The sequence below is a fragment of the Vombatus ursinus genome, unplaced genomic scaffold (genome assembly GCF_900497805.2).
Source record: "Vombatus ursinus unplaced genomic scaffold, bare-nosed wombat genome assembly UNPS02014926.1, whole genome shotgun sequence".
Classification (NCBI taxonomy): Eukaryota; Metazoa; Chordata; class Mammalia; order Diprotodontia; family Vombatidae; genus Vombatus; species Vombatus ursinus.
In genome coordinates this window covers 2,525,525-2,543,369 of record NW_020954704.1, presented here as the reverse complement: position 1 = coordinate 2,543,369, position 17,845 = coordinate 2,525,525, and the positions used below count along the sequence as shown (strand labels likewise).

Below are 17,845 nucleotides of genomic sequence, written 5' to 3'. Positions count from 1 at the left end.
TCTATATTATACAGTAACCAAATTAGTAACTATAGATATATATATATAAATATATGTGTATAATGTACATGATAAATATGATATATGATAATAGAGACATAAATAATATAACTTCATGTCTATGTATAGTTATTAATGGCCTCTCAGTCTTTTAATGCAGACTTTCTTCCTCAGTTGATTTGCAAATGATTTTGCTGGATGACTTGCATCACTTACCTGCAACCTATATCAAAGAAGGATAGGTTCAATTTCAGAGAACAAATAAATAACAAATCCTGCCTGGGCAAGTCACTTAACTTTTCTCAGTCTCAGTTTCCTAATTTGTAAAATGAGGATAACAGCACCTACCTCCCAAGGTCGTGTAAGTCAAATAAAATAATACATAAAGAATTTTGCAAAATCTTAAAATGCCATATAAAATGTTAGCTACTATTATTATTTTGGGGCTAGATTGATTCCCTCTCCCAGAAAAATCTAGGAAAATTCGATTTGGCGTCAGGAGTCAGTTCACTTGTTAGCAACCAATAAACATTTTAAACATTAGCCTGCCTTAATTAAACATTAAATCCTGCCTTGGAAACTTAATAGCTATAAATCACTTAATCTCTATTTTCTTGTTTCTTCATCTGTAAAATGGAGATAATAATAGTACCAGTACTGCTGTGAAGATTAGATATTTGTGAAGCGCTATTTAAGTTATTACTACTTATTAAAAACAAAATGGTAAATAATAAAAAACGTGAAAGCTAATACCAGCAGCTTGACATCCACGTAAAAGGAAGGCCCTGAAACGTGGACGGCCCTGGGGCTGAATCTTTGCGACTTTCCCGGCTCTCCTTACACTCAGTGCAGGAGATGTTCAGCATCATCACTCAGGGCTCCTAGGCGGGGGTCGCTCGTTTAAGAGCAGTTCCAGTGAATGAGGTGAAGAGAGCAGAGGCTGGTCTCCTGCAGCCACAGCTTTCTTAATCTCTTTACTCTCTACGGTTCCCCCCAATTTTCCCCAAAGGGGAGTGACAGGGTGGAGGGTGGTCTTCACACCTCCACCGTGCCATTCCCTTCCCTCACCTCCTCCCGCCACTCCGCTGTTTCCGGGTAGAACGCGGGAGAGCGCGCGCTACCTGCTTCGCCCCCCCTCCCCGCTCTCCCTCTTGACCAAAGAACGGACCAATAGCGGGCATTCCTTCCTGCGGTCCACAGGAGCCATACCAAGCGCCAAGATTCCTCCCCCGCAACCCCCCACTCCCATCCCCACCCCCAAGCGGTATCGCCGCTACGCAGCCGCAGCCCCGGCATCTGGCGCGAGCTCCGAGGGAAGGGAAGGGGGGTTGAGGAATGTACGCTCGCGCTCCGCCCGGGCTCCGGTGGCGCGCATGCGTGCGCGCGCCCCGCAGGACGACGGAGGCGGGCGTGGAAGGGGGGGGTGGTCTCGCGCGGTCTTAGGGTGGAGTTCCTTGCGGCCGCGAAGGCGAGCGACGGGAGGAGAAGGCTGGCGTTCCTCGGTCAGCGCCGGCGGAGGAGGCGGGGACGCCGCGGAGGGGTCGGTAGTTTCTAGTTCTGGATCCGGTACCGTAAGGGCCGCTGGAACCCACGGCGTGGTGGAGTCGGCGACCCTCGGGAGGAGGCGGAGGTCGGCGGCGGCGGAGGTAAGAGGCGGAGTCGGGGGTGTGTGGCGTTAGGAGAGCTCCCTCAACAGGTTACCCGCGGGCGGCAGCGAGAGGAGGGGCGGGTGGGCGGGGGGGGGGCGATGAGGAGCCGGGGAGGCCGAACCCCCTCCCCCTCCCCAGGTCCCCGAACCCCCCAAGGCCCTGCCGCTGTCCCGTTTGGACCTAACCGCGGGAGGGTGTGCGGGACCGACCCAGCGCCCGGAGCTCCCTGCCTTTGTCCCTCTGGCTAAAAACTTGGAGGCTGCCCCTCCCCTGGGCTCTGTCTAGGTAGGGGACAGCCTCCCGCTGCCCCCAGCTCGGGTATCCGTGGCTCTCCCTAGCTCCCAGCTGGGGACTCCTCTCTGTCCTGGCGTGGGAGAGGTGAGAACCCACTCCGGGTTCCCTCTGTCGCTAAGGAAGTCAAATTGGGGGACACATTCCTCGTGAGAGTCGGAGTGTAAGCCCCTCCTTTACCTGACTTAATAATATATTCTCTGCCATGTAGGTGCTTTAAAAACAAACAGTTTCTGCTTTGCTTTTGGACGCTTGCTTTTATTTAGCTTTATTGCTCTAGATCAATCAGGGATTGCAAGGTGGACTTTGAATTCTCCGAGTTTTCTTGCACCTAATCTTGATTTTAAGGAAACCTTAAAGTAATGGTTTTGGGGGATAGTCTTTATCTGCCTTACAATTTAAAGGAGCTAAGTTGGTGTTGCTCTGTTGACTGCGTGTATGTGAAAGTGTGGGTTCAGTAGGGACTTTATGCTTTGTATCCCTGGCACCTAGCAACACTACCATGCACGTAGTAGGCGTCTGATGCTATTCAGTGAATGGAATTTGCTTTTTGGACAGCTATGAAGTTGGTTGGTAACTAAACAGTAGTACCATATGTGTAAGTGTGTAAATTTTTTCATAGTGTTCGGGGATGATGTATGCCCTTTCAGTGTGTTGATTTTGAAAGCTTACAGTGAAAAAACAAGTTTTAAGTATTTAGTTAGGTGTAAATTTTAGGTGTAACTTCCAGATTTTAATAAGTAGTGTTCTGCTTTTGAATAATATGCTAATTGTACATATAATTATTCCAGAGTTTAATAACCTCTTAAATTTTGCCTCGGAAGCAAATGACATGTTTTAGTATTAGTGTCTGAACTATAAGTACTGATGTGAATGGAACTTTATTAAATCAGCTTTCTTAGGTTATGAACAATGTGAAATGTTTTTACTGGGTCTTAGGCCCTAAAATGAAATGGACAGAGAACCAGATTTAAAAGACTTATGTCCTGATCCCCATTTTCCTCCTCTGTAAAATGGAAATAATAATACACAGCTTCTAGGGTTGTTGTGAATGCTTTTTATGTAAATCTAAGCTATTATTACTATTTTAGTTTGTTTCAATTGAGCGTAGCAGTGAGATGTTGGAAGCACTAGTATAGGTCTCAATCTGTTTGCCGACCTTGTTTCCTCCTTTGGGCCACCAGGTAAACTAGGTAGTCAAGTAGATAGAGCCCTGGACATGGAGTAAAGAAGGCCTGAGTTCAAATGTGGCCTCCATCACTGTAACCCTGGGCAAGTCACCTCTCTGTGCCTCAGTTTCCTCATCTGTGAAATGGGATTAATAATAGCATCTGCCTGGTGAGGATAAAATGAAATAATATTGGTAAAACACTTTACAGATCTCAAAGTGCTATATAAATGCTAGTTTTTATTATTAAAATAGTAGAAAAAGGAGAGAGGCTTAGAGTAGATTTTTAAACTTTTTCTAGTTCTAATATGTTAAATTTTAAAGGGCTGCTTCAGTTACCAAAGGTGAAATCAGTTAATGAAATAAATTAAAAGTCCTTTAAAAAGGAAGAAAATAGGCAAAGTATAAAATTTTAAAAATTAATCTTTTAAATGAGTATTCTGTTTCCTCTGCTGTTGAGTAGTTTGTCGAATATTCTATCAACTTAAATGTGGTCTGTGTTTCTACTTTCAACTTTGAAATTGAGTTCAAAAGGTTGGGGGGAGGAAGTGAAACATTGATAGTTTGACTTTTGTTATAAAAATCCAGATGTGTTGGAATAAAATAAATTAATAAGCATGTTTAAGTACTTATTATGTGCCAGGATTGTACTGGGACGCAAACAGAAAATCAAGACAATTCTCCATCCCTTTCTCCCCAGTTTGTTCTGTTGGAGGATACAACTTGTTTACAGATAAGTAAACCTAGGATACATACAAAATCCACTGGGATGGGGTGGGGGGGTGACAGTGTGCAATCCTGAAAAGCCTCTTGACGGAGGTGATGATTGAGCTGAACACTGAAGGGAGCTAGGGGTTCCAAGAGCTGGAAGTGAGGAGGGGAGAGCCTTTTAGACAACTTGGGCAAAGGCACAGGCATGAGATGGCTTCTCTGATGGTGTCTGGGAAACAGCAAGTATGGCTGGGGGATTGGGGTGGGGGGAAGGGGAGTAATGTAAAATCAGCCTGGAAAGATAAGCTGGAGTCATTGTGAAAGGCTGTGGTCTTTGTATTTTATCCTTTGTTCTGTGGGGGAGCCACTGGAACTTCTTGAGCTGGAGAGTAACAATCACATTTGCCCTTTAGAAATATGAATTTGGAACCTGTGTGGAGGATCGATTAAATGAGTAGGGAGAGAATGGGTGCAGGAAATCCATCAGGAGGCTCTTATAGGCAGGTGAGAGATGACGATGGTCTAAATTAGGGTCCTTATGCTTGTAAGTAGAGAGAAGAGGTCAGATTCAGAGATGGACGTTGATAAGCTGGAGGACATCTAAATGGGATAATGAGTCTTCAGATATGTATGTAAAAGAGGAATTGGTGATCTAAACTAGTTACTTCCAACCTTTTCCAGTTTGAGGACTTCTTTTTGTCCTCAAAATAAGTTTCATGAAAAACCTAGGTTCAAATCAGACCCTAGGTGTCTGACCTTGGGCAAATTACTTTACCTCTTTGGAGTCTACTCATTTGTACTTATAGGGTTATTGTGAGGGTCAAATGAAATAATATCTGTAAAGTGCTTAACACAGTGCTTTGTATGTACAGCAGGCCTATATTTATGTATACATACATACATATATACATATTAGCTATATACGTGTTAGCTATTATTAAAATGATGTGGGCTAGATAGTTATCTGAGGTTTACAGATAGTGTTACACATATAATCTCATTTGATGTTCACAGCAGTCCTGTGAGTGGTGCTGTTTTATTCCTATTTTACAGATGAGGAAGCAGGATGAAATGGGATTTGAACCCAGGTTGTTATGATTTGGCTTTGATATCACATGATTTGACTTTGGGTTGTGTTTGTACAGTAATGCTATCAAATGGGGTAATGTATATGAAAGACATTACATCTTAAAACTACATGAATAGTTGTTCTGGTAGTGTTGTATTACATTCTGTTGTACTTAGTTTTTCTGTTCCTCATCAAGAATATATCACAGTCTCTCCAGGAACTTTGGCTGTTTCGTCTGTCACTATTTTCTGTACAGTTTTGTGTGCCTGGTAAGAAAAATAGCACATGCTGTTGATCACATACTGTACTTTTAAAGAGATCAAGCAATTAACCATTAAAAAACATGTACAAAATTGTTCATTACTGTAAAGTTGTTTGGTTTCTTCAATCAATCGCTGCACATCTATCTGTCTTTTTATGCATTTATCTATTTTTGAGGCAGTTGGGGTAAAGTGACTTGGCCAGAATCATACAGCTAGTAGGTGTCTAAAGCTGTATTTGAATACCAAGGCCAGAGGTCTACACTGTTCCACCTCGTTGCTCCTTACTACACGTTTATTAAGTATTTACGATCAGGCACTGTGGTAAGTACGAGGGATACAAGAAGAAGCAAAAGACAATTTCTGCTTTCCATTAAGAGTTCATTGCAAGTAAAGAGTATTCTCGATTTAATACCTTTATGCATTGTACACAGTTAAAATATATCCTTAATTAACATAGAGCAGAATAAACTTTTGTGAATAAAGTGTTAAAAGTCACAATGGTAATAATATTTGTTAAAAGGTATGTAAATAAAAACAATGGAAATAACTCTCCTACTTCCCTCAGACAACTTTCTGGATCCTTAATTAAGTTAGTAAAGTGTTAATTTAATGCATTTATATGCTTTCAGTGAATGCAATTAAAAAAATCAAAGTGGCTTAAATATAGAAGTATACTTTCTAAGTATACTTTCTAAAAAAAAAGGTTACATAATCACAGTCTGTCTCTTAATTAAGTCAGAATTTCTTGAAAAAATGCTAGTATTCAATAAAAAGCACTTTAGTTCATTTTGCTTCTGAATTGTGGGAAATAATTTTTCTACTATGTGCTACAAGAAATAAATTAAATCATAAAAATAAACTTAGCTATTTAGGACTAGTGAGTAATAATCCTTTTATTCTTATTCAATTAGTTCATTTTGTTTTCATGTAGACTTCATTTTTACTGTAGATTTAATGATTTGACTATGGTAAGACTGAATTTTTGTTCCCATGTTGCAGAAGTGCCTTACTGTACCTATTGGAGAGGGGAGAGACTGGAGGCAAGGGAGGCCAATTAGGAGATTCTAATCATTGTATTGTTCCTGTCCCTTCCCTGTTGTTGCTTGATATATTGAAACCTGACAGGTTCTTGGCTTTGGAGAGCCTTTGGGGCCAAAAACAGCTAGAAAAATTAGAATATCAGTGTTTATTTTATTTTATTTTGCTGCTTGTTTCAAAATTTCACAGTGCTAAAGATCATTAGGTAATTCATTGAAATAAGGTATACATATAGAATATAAACTTTAATCTTAAAGTATATTTGGCAAAATTTAGTATAGTTCTTAATATTAGATATTACAAGTCATTTTCTTTTTTTTCCTTGTTTTTTTTTTTAGGCAATTGGGGTTAAGTGACTTGCCCAGGGTCACACAGCTAGTGTCAAGTGTTTGGTCTGAGGCTGGATTTGAACTCATGTCCTCCTGACTTCAGGGCCGGTGCTGTATCCACTGCGCCACGTAGCTGCCCGTTAAAAGTCATTTTCAAAAATGAAAAGATGTTTAGGATAGAAGTTCATACTTTTTTAGGTGCAAATTTAAATGTAACTTTGAGGTGTTAAAATAAGAAAGCTGACAGATTAAAGCTAAGAACGTATATTAGAATTTTACTTAATGTTTTGAGAATGCTGTTATGAAAATAATCTGATAATATGAATACTTCATTTTGTTTTGTCTCATTTTAAAAAGCTTTACATATTTAGATGCACTTTCAACAAAATTAACCAAATCAATAGAAAGTATTTTGTTTTTACAGAAATGAAAATGGAGTCAAAATCACAAAAAACTTGTGATTTGTCTAAGGTCACAGAGTTAGTTAATGGTGAAACTGGGATTAGAATCCAAGTACTTTACTCAGTCTACTACCCTGACTAGATTTAAACATAGGCAAAGGATGAAAACAGAAAAAGATTTACTTTCATGGATACTATTATCAATTCATTAACAATTATTTATTAAAAGTCAGTATGTTATCTATCCCCAGATAGAGGTATTCCCAGCATCTAGCATAGTGCCCAGCAGATAGTGGGCACTTAATAAATGCTTGTTACTTGATTGCTAAAGACGAAAATCAAAAATAGTCCCAGCTCTTGAAGAGCTGCATTCTCTTAGGAGAGATAGTAGTACATAAATAAGTATATGCAGAATAAATACAAAATAAATACCAGTTAGTTAGGATGTGAAAGCACTAACAGTTGTAGTGAATCAAGAAAGGCTTCTTGTAGAAGAAGGTGGTAGTAATAGAATGTTTTATAGAAAAAAGTTTTCTATGTCATGGGTAATTTCAGAATGTTGTAGGTGTGAGATGGTGACACAGGGATTGGATTCTAGTATAAGGCTCAGGTTCTGGCTCTCACATCACGGGTAGGAGGAAGCAAAGCATTGTGGTACTGAAAGAGGCAATGAGTTGTATCAATAATCTTTTCTCCTTTCAAGTCCATTTATAACAACCTCTTCCTATTCTTAATTGACTCCAGAGTAGTTCATAACTATTTTTACTCCATCTATCTTGTAAAACCCAGTTTTAGTTAACTCCTTCCAAGAAGTCTGTTAGTAAGGAAATTCCCCCTGAGATCTAACATAGCTTCTTGTTTTGTGCTCCTTTAATGTACGTGGTCTGGTTTTGTGCTTTATAGTTCTGTATATGCTACTAGACAATGTACTTTATGAGGGTAGAGGCCCTGTTATGTACACTTGTATTTCCTCAAGTGCCTAGCATAGTTCTCTACACACAGTAAGTGCTTAATAAAGTGCTGATTGAATTAATTTTCATTTGTTATTACTTTACCTCTAGGTCACTCTCTCAAATTTTGTTAGTGATTTTAGGATTTGACTCAAGGTCCTTTTCACTCCATTCTCTTGCAGTCATGCTTGGGGATATCAGATTAGTTAGAACAAACCTTCTAAATCCTGACCAATACAGTTCCTCAACTTTTATTGTAAGCACCTCCTTTTCCATATACTTTTGCCTCACACCAACACCATAGATCTCACCATATCAACTACACTATCTCCATGATTTTAAACATCAAAATTCTATTTTCATCACAATATTCTATTCATAAACCTATCCTATTCCCTTTTATACTAAGCTTATCTTTTTCTTTTAACCTGGCATCCCTTAAATCCCTTCCCATTCTCTTAGTACATCTCCTTTACTTTGGTTTCATTTGCTTCCATACCTAGTCTTGACTTTATTGTTTGCCATTTTCACTAGCCACCACACCAGATATCTCACAGGCTATTAGGCTTTCTTCGTTTCTGACTTAATAATCCTTGATTTTGGGTAATTCTTGCTTGGGAAAAAAAGTCACAAAATCAAGTTAATTCCACAAGTTATAAACTTATAATGGATAATCATAGTTTGTCTCCCCCACTGCTACTTTGTAGCCCTTCTCTATTCATACTGACTCCATGTCTCATAAGCCACGCTTACTGTTCCAAACATCTATGTTTGAACAGCCCCATGATCCCATGGATGACTTAGTCTCCCACTTCTCTGAAAACATTTAGATGACCTCCTCTTTCAGAACTTTACTGCCAACTTTATCCTTTTTTTCCTGTTATAGAAAACAGGCACGCTTACTTGAGCAACATAAATATTAAAAGGGTTCTTGGACAGGATAAGGAGCAAGAAGGTATAAGGGAAAGGATGCTGAATTTGGAGTCAGAGGATTTGGATTTCTATTTTCGAGCCAATTCTAGCTGTTTGATCTCTTCTGTAAAATGGAGAGGATACTTACACAGTGTCCCATAGGGTGGTTGTGAAAAAAGTGCTTTGTAAAGTATAAAATAAATGTGAGGTTTGCTTTGTTAGCTATCATGTTGTTACCTGTCACTAGATTCTCAGAAATCTTATTGTTTGTGCCAACTGCTCTGAATAACTTCTCTTTATTTACCATATGAGGTTCTGGATGTAAGTCTGATTATTTGTATGATGACCAGACTCAGCTTCTACTGAAAAGCACTTTTTAAAAATACAACCACATACACAATCTAGTCAGTAACTCTTTGCTGCTAAGCCTGAGAGATTCCACAAACCAAGTAACCTATAAAAAAAATCCCCAAATACACATTAAAAGCATTGCTTTTACACTGTTGTTTACAAATATATAATTTTCTGTAAATATGCAGTTTTAAAGTTAAGATTTACTTGTTCTAGTATTCAAGAGCCTCTACAATATGGCACTATCCTATCACTATAGTTTTATGTCATGCCACTTGTTACATTCCGTTCTCTAGCCAAACTGTGCTGTTTGTCTCCTGGAAATACTCTACACTTTAACACGTTTTGATCATGCTATTCCTGTGCCTCTTTGCTCTACCTCTTTTTGCCTGTTGAATTCTTCGCAGTCCTTTAAAGCCCATCTCAAATGCCAACTCTTTGAAGTCACAGAATCACAGAGCTAGAGGAAGTAACCTCAGAGGGTATCTAGTCTGTGCCTGAACAAAATTCTACTGTACAACATACAAATATTCATCCAGCCTTTGCTAAATGAGGCAGCCCATTCCACTTGGGGATAACAAAGGCAGTCATGTTATCATGGATAGGATGCTAGCCTTAGAGCCAGGAAAATCTGGGTTCAACTCTTTTGCCATGGAAAAGTTACTTAACCACTCAATGTCCCAGGCAACTCTCTAAGACTAAGTTGCAGATCTGTATTTCAGCCAAACTGGCCTCATTGTTCCTTATGGTGACACCTTATATCCTATCCCAGTGCTTTTGCACAGGCTGTTTTTCACATGCCTATGATACACTGCCTCCTGCCAAGAGATAGACCTCTTGGAATACCTGGCTTCCTTCAAGACTCATTCTTGAGCACTGCCTTTTATATGAGCCCTTTTCTGACCCTTCGAGCTGCTAGTCTTTCCCTACTCCCTTACCTTCTATCTGTTTTAAATATATATATATATATATATATATAAAATGTGTATGTGTTGCCCTCCGTTGTTATAGTAAGCTCTTTTTGAAAAAGACTTAATTTTAAAAATTTAATTTTTAATTAACAATCTGCTTTTTCTTCTTTTTATCTCTCCCTCTTTTCCTCCTATTGAGGGGAATAAAAAAAGAAAAACATTCCCACATTGGCCATGTCCAAAACAATGTCTCATTTTGCATGTTGAGTCCATCACCTCTAATTGTCAGGAGGTAGGTAGCATGCTCAGTTGTCCTCCATTATCCTAGTTAATCATTGCATTGATCACAGTTCTTAAGTTTTTTAAAGTTGTCTTTATGATATTGTTATTGTATAAATTGTTCCCCTTGTTTTATTTATTTCACTCTGCACCAGGTCAAACAAATTTTCACAGGTTTCTCTGAAACTACCCTTTTCATATTTTTTTGTGGCATAGTAATATTCTATTACATTTATACACTACAGTTTGCTCAGCCATTCCCCAATTAATGTAATATATGCTTTAGGACCAGCCCTTTTTTTTTTTTTTTTTTTTTTTTTTTTGATGAGGCAAATCTATCTATTGGAATCCCTGGTCTCCATCAAAAAACTCTCAAGTGCTACCTTCTTCATAAGGTCTTTTCTTTTCTTTTTTCTTTTTTCTTTGTTAGGCAGTTGGGGTTAAGTGACTTGCCCAGAGTCACACAGCTGTTGAGGGTTATGTGCCTGAGACCAGATTTGAACTCAAGGTTCTCCTGACTCTAGGGCCAGTGCTCTATCCACTGCCTCACCTAGCTGCCCCAGGACCAGCACTTTTACTTTTGTATTTATATTCCTGGCACTTAGGACTTGATAAATCTGTTTGTTTATTTATTTGGTTTTTGGTGGAGGTAGGGATGTTAGAGCTTTTCTCACTAGAATCTCCCTTTGCTAATTAAGTTACAGATCTAGGCCAAAAAAAAAAAAAAGTTAGGAAATTTGTCCTTAAATCAGAGCTGCCATCTGCCTGTGAAACTTCTGCACATTGTTTCTATCTCTGCTCTAAGGCCAACCAGAACAAGTCTATAATCCCTCTTCTACTTGACATCCCTTCAGATCCTTGAAGGAAGTTATGTTTACTTAAAGTCTGTTCTCCTTCAGGTTAAACATACTCAGTTCCTTCTGCTGTTCTTGCCTGGTCTTGAGGCCTTTCAGCATCCTGGTTGCCTTTCTCTGGTTGTTTATTATCTTTCTTAAAATGTGATTCCTAGATGTGGTCTGACAAGGGCAGAGTACAGCAGGATTATCACTCTGCTATTACTTGAAACTCTGCCTCTCAACTAGGAGGCATACTGTATAGAGTGCCTAGCCTGGCTTCAGGAAAACCTGAGTTCAAATTTGGCCTCAGACCTTTACTAGCTGTGTGTGACTCTGAGGAAGTCACTTACCTTTTTTGCCCCAGTTTCCTCATCTGTAAAACGAGCTGGAGAAGGAAATGGCAAACCACTCCAGTGTCTTTGCCAAGAATTCCCCTCCCCCCAAAAGGGGGTCATGAAGAGTTGGATGTGACTGAAAAATGACTGAAATGCTTTCTCAAAGTACCCAAAATGTAATTGTTGACTCAGTACACTTCCCTCTCTCCCATGTTTTTTTGCAGGAACTTTTTTCTAGACATCCCTCCCCTTTTTGTCCCTGTGAAGTCTTTTGAATCCAAATATAAAGTCTGACTTCCGTGGCCCCATTTGGAGTTTTCATGGCAAACCACTCTGGTATTTTTGTCAAGAAAACCCTAAATGGGGTCAGAAAGAGTCAGATACAACTGAGATGACTGAACAGCAACAACAAAATAAAACCTGACATTTTTGAATGAATGAATGATAAAGAATTTTTTAATGTGTGCTATGTGCCAGGTACCTTGCTAAGTGCAAGAGGGCATAATACAAGTAAGCAAGTCATCCCCTGCCCTGAAGAGGTTTGCCTTCTGATGAAGAAAACACATAAAAGCAAGCTAGAGTGGGCTGGGGTTTTGTTGTGGTTTGGGAATGGCCTGAAAGTGACGTGATTCCAGGCAAGATAGCCCAGTTATCACATTTCAGCAGGATGTACAAATGGCTGAGAAGTTTATTACTATTAAATTTCATCTTTTAAGATTTAACCCAGTGTTTTAGGTTGGGAGTTGGCAAACTACAGTCTGCATTTTGGACCACAGTCTGTTTTTGTACATTTAGGAGATTTACTTTTTTTTTTAAAATAAGGCCTTATTCTATTTAAAAATAGAAAAACCATCCTTGGCTATGGGGCCATACAGAAAGATGCAGAGGGCAAGGTATAGTTTGCCAACTCCTGTTCTAAATTATCAAGGGATTTCTAGAAACTAGTATTATTAGTATTGCTAGTAATATTAATAAGCTGTTTTTGCTAGTTTTGATTGATATTAGACAACCATCAAACATTTATTAAATTTATAAAAATCTACCAGGTGCTGTGCAAGGGATAGAAAGACAGAAATGAAGCTGTTCCTGCTGTCAGGAGTTTCCATTCTAGGAGACTGCAAGCACATACATGGCTCTTTGTAAAATACACAAAGAAGAGATACCAGGTAACTTTTGAGAGAAAGGCATTAGCCCCTGGCTGGTGGGGTTGGGGAGGGGATGACCGGAAAAGACCTCATGAGAAGGGGCAGCTAGGTGGTGCAGTGGATGGAGCACTGGCCCTGAAGTCAGGAGGACCTGAGTTCAAATCCAGCCTCAGACCAAACACTTGACACATAATAGCTGTGTGACCTTGGGCAAGTCACTTAACCCCAACTGCCTAAAAAAGAAAAAAGAAAAGAAAAGAAAAGACCTTATGAAGAAGGTAGCACTTGAGAGTTTTTTGATGGAGACCAGGGATTCCAGTAGATAGAGGTGAGGAGGGAGTGAATTACAGGTATGGGGGACAGCCAGTGGAAAGATATGGAGATGATATATGAGAAATAGAATGCTGTGTGTGTTATGTACAGCAAGGCCAGTTTGACTGGACCATAGTGTACATGAAAGGGGAGGGTGAAAGAAATAAGGTAGGAAAGGTGGAATGAGGCCAAATTAAAAGGGTCTTACATGCCAGACAGAGGAGTTTATATTTACTCCTTTGTTAACAGCATGAGCTTATTGAGTAGAGGAACAACTTGGTCTTTGATAGCTGTGGAGAGAATGAATTGGAGTAGGGAGGGAAGTGAGAAACTGGGAGACCAATTAGAAGGTATTTCTTATGGAGCATTGATGTTTCATTGCATTTATATATATGTCACAGGTTAGCTATTCCCCAGTTACTGGACATTTAGGTGGCTATTGTGAACATTGTTGTTAGATTTTTGTACAGATTTTTTGTTTGTTTCTTTTGCTTCTGTCAATAGCATCTTGAGGCAAGAGTGCTAGTGGGATCAGTGGATCAAAGAATATGAAGTTTTATAGCTCTTATCTTATAATTCCATATTGCTTTCCAAAAAGACTGAACCAATTCATAGCTGTGCTGGCAGTGTAATAATAGCATATCTGTTTTCCCAAAGCAGTACCAGCACTGAATTTTATTATGATTTACTATTTGTATCTCATAGTTTTATGTTTAATTTTTTTTGGTAAATTTTTTATGTATTTTAAACTTAAATACAAAAGGAAAAAAAAACCAACATTGCCATGTATACAGCAGAACATGAGAGGATTCAATATAAAACAATAAATTTCCATTTCAAGAAAACCTATGTAGTAGATCCAACACATTGTTTTCAAAGCTGCCTGGCTTTTCTTTGCTTCCTTAGTTGGTTTTCTTTTGTTCTCTGCTGTGCACTTTTTACTTTATTTTTCCCCTCCCTGCCCCCACCACCCTAAAGAATGCTACAATTAACCACACATACACACACACACACACACACACACAGACACACACAAAATAAATATGGTGATGGGAGGAGGAAAATATGTGGTGTGGGTAAGGGTTGGGGGAGAGTTGAAACAAATAATTGAAAGCAATCTTGAAGAAGAAGGCACTTGAGCTAAGCATTGAAGGGGAGGATTCCAAGAGGCAGAGGTGAGGAAGGAGAACATTCCAGGTACAGAGGCAGGAGATGGAATATAAAGTTTGGAGACAACAATTAGGGCAGTTAGGATAGACTGTGCATGAGGGGGAATAATAAAATCTGGAAAGATAAGCTGGCACCAGCCTGGCAGATTGTAAAAGGGCTTGTATTTTATCCTAGATTCAGTGGGGATCCTCAGGAGATTCTTTAGCGGGGCATTGTCAGATTTGTCCTTTAGGAATATTTGTTTGGCATCTTTGTGAAAGATGGATTCAAGGGAGAGACATTAGAGGCAGGAAAATCAGTCTGTCATGTGAGAAGTGGTAAGAGCCTTGATTAAGCTGGTTATAGTATGAGTAGAGGGAAAGGTACAAGTGAGAAAGATGTTGAATGACAAGATTTGGCAACTTACTGGATTGGGGAATGGGTGGGAGATATTACAAGTAGAGAATGCTCCTAGGTTGTAAATTTGTACCCTTAACAAAAATTGGAAACGGGAAAATTTTTTGGGGGGAAATGAGTTCTGTTGTGAACATATTGAGTTGTGATGATATCATTGTAGGCATATGGTGATGAGAAACTGGAGTTCTGGAGAGAGTTGATGGCTAGGTGAATAGTTTTGAGTTAAATATATCAAAATAATAGTTGAGTCCCTGGGAGCTACTGAGATAACTGAGAATGTACAGAGTTAGAGTGTTAGAATGAGAAGGGGAGAGAACCCAGTACAGAGTCACGGGCTATACCTTTTTATAGGGGGTAAGACCTGAATGATAACACATGATGAACCTGCATATCAGTCAACAGTTTTTTACTATGTGCCCAGCACTTTTAAGTGCTGGAAATACAAAGAAAAAGCAAAAATAGTCCTTGCCCTCAAGAAACTTTCATTCTCATTCAAGAGACAATATGTACATAAATCTTGGCCATAAAAGTTACATGAAGAGTAGTAGGTGAAAGGCATCTTCAGAGGAGAAGGTATTAGCAGCTGGAATTGCCTGGAAAGATCTCCTCTGGAAGATGGTTCTTGATTTGAGTCTTAAAGGAAGTCAAGGATTCTAAGAGGTAGAAGATAGGACAGAGAGCGTTGGAGACATTGAGGCCAGTTAGTCCTTGGAGAATGGGGGATGGAGTGAAGAATAATGGGCAGGCCATCATAATTGGACAATAAAATTCATGGATGGGAGTAATGTTAAGCTTGGAAAGTTAAGAAGGGACTAGGTTTTGATAAGCTTTAAAAGCCAGAAGAGTTTGGATTTGATCCTAGTGGTAATGGAAGCCATTGGACTATGAGTAACATAGTCATACTTCTGCTTAATAAATGTTTGTTGATTGATTGTAAAATAAACATGGCATCATTTAGCGAGTTAGTGTTATATAATATGTAGAGTGTTAGACCTAGAGTCACCTAGACCAGATTCAAAATCTGGGCTTGAACATTTATTTAGTCTCTTTGAGACTCAGTTTATGATCAGTAAAATGGTGTATGTTTGTAATAATAATACCCATATTATTTATTGTGAGGATAAAATAAAATAATGTATTTAAAGTACTTTGCAAACCTTAAGGCACTACGTAAATATGCCAATTATTAACATCATAATTTTTTTTTTCTCTTGACTTCCGTAACTTCTGAGAAGACTTTCTGGGGGAAAGTTGACTTTGAAACAGAAAAATCACATTAAAAAGAGATAATATTTACGGAAGGGTTGTATTCATCCATCCATCCAGTATATGGCACTGACCTGTGTCTACAGAAAGTTAAATGGACAGCCCTGATTTTTGCACATGTTAAAAGCATAATAATATATTACACAATTAAGAGGGAAAATTTTAAAAATGGCTAGACTACTAGATTTGGAGTCAATAAGAATCAGGTTCAAATTCACCTCTGACATTATGTAACCCTGGGAAAGTTATTTTACCTCTGTGTGCCTCAAAAAACTTTGTAAGATTTATCTTAATCATAAATATGTTGTAATTTGCTTTGGTGGAGTAAATTCCCATACCTGAAGTTCTGAAGAAAGAAAAAACCCCACCATATTAATTTCTGTTGTGATGTGAGTTTGAACTCAAATTAAGTCAAATGCACGTTTTAAAATTGCCTACTACAGTGCACTGGGCACTGGGATGTGAAAATTTCTAACTCACCAGCTAGAAATGCTACAAATTGAGGGTCATTAAGATTATTATTATACCTTATCCCTTTAACTCAGTGACTAAAGGCAGAACAAGTCTAAAGTTTCTTTTGTTGTTTTTTTTTTTAATTTTTATTTTGTTAAATATTTTGCAATTACATGGAAAAATTTTTTAACAAACATTTTTTATAATTTTGAGTTTCAAAGGCAAGCTGTATATCGATTATACATGTGAAGGCATGCAAAACATTTCCATATTAGCCATGTTGCGAAAGAAAACACGAACAGAATAAAACATGAAAAATAAAGAAAGTACAAAAAAATATGCTTCAATCTGTATTCAGAATTTATCAGTTTTCTCTCTGGACGGGGATAGCATTTTTCATCGTGAGTCCTTTGGAATCGTCTTGGGTCATTGTCTTGATCACAGTAGACAAGTCCTTCTAAACTGATCATCTTTACCATATTGTTGTTACTGTGTATAATGTTCTCTTAGTTCTGCTCACTTCACTTTCCATGAGTTCATATAAATCTTCCCAGGTTTTTCTGAAACCATATTGCTTATTATTTCTTATAGCACAGTAGTATTCCATCACAATCATATACCACAACTTGTTCAGCCATTCCCCAATTGATGGGCATCCTCTCGATTTCCAATTCTTTGCCAACACGAAAAGAGCTGCTAGAAATATTTTTGTACAAATAAGTCCCTTTTCCCTTTCTTTGATCTCTTTGGAATACAGACCTAGTGATATTGCTGGGTCAAAGGGTATGCACAGTTTTATACCCTTTTGTTTGAGTTTTGTTTTTTGTTTTGGAGGCAGTGTGGGTTAAATGACTTGCCCAGGGTCACACAGCTAGCTAGTAAGCGTTTGAGTTTGAATTTCAGCTCGGGTGCTCCTGAGGACAGGGCCAGTACTCTATCCACTACACCACCTAGCTGCCCTTCTTTTTTAGCCCTTTGGGCATAGTTGCAAATTGTTTTTCAGAATGGTTGGATCACTTCACAACTGCAGCAGCAGTGCATTAATGCCTCATTTTTTCCCGTATCCCTTTTCAGCATTTCTAATTTTCCTTTTCTATCATTTGTCATTTCCATTTCTGCCAATCTGTTAGATGTGATGTGGTATCTCAGAGTTGTTTTCATTTGCATTTTTCAAATCAATAGTGATTTAGAGCATTTTTTCCTGTGACTATTGATACTTTTTATTTCTTCATCTGAAAACTGCCTGTTCATATCATTTGCCATTTATCAACTAGGGAATGGCTCATATTTTTATCAACTTACCTTAGTTCCCTATATATTTGAGAAATCAGGCCTTTATCAGAAAAATTGCTGTAAATATTTTTTGTGCAGTTTCCTGCTCTCCTTCTAATTTTGACTGCATTAGTTTTGTTTGTGCAAAAGCTTTTTAATTTCATGTAATCAGAATTGTCCATTTTACCCTGTGATCTTCTCTATCTCTTGTTTTGTCATAAACTCTACCCCTATCCATAGATCTGACAGGTACATTTTTCTAGGCTCCCCAGTTTATTTAGGGTGTCATCCATAATGTCAAAATCATTTACCCATTTTGACCTTTTCTTCATCTATGA

General features: G+C 38.6%; 1 protein-coding gene across 1 annotated transcript in view; it reads left to right on the top strand.

Annotated features, from left to right (window-relative positions):
* The first annotated feature begins 1,476 nt into the window (after positions 1-1,476).
* The window catches only part of MPP5 (membrane palmitoylated protein 5), a 115,829-nt gene continuing 99,460 nt past the window's right edge, over positions 1,477-17,845 (top strand). The window contains exon 1 of the mRNA XM_027843760.1: positions 1,477-1,646. The gene's annotated coding sequence lies outside the window, so the exon portion shown is untranslated. The remainder of the gene's footprint in view (positions 1,647-17,845) is intronic.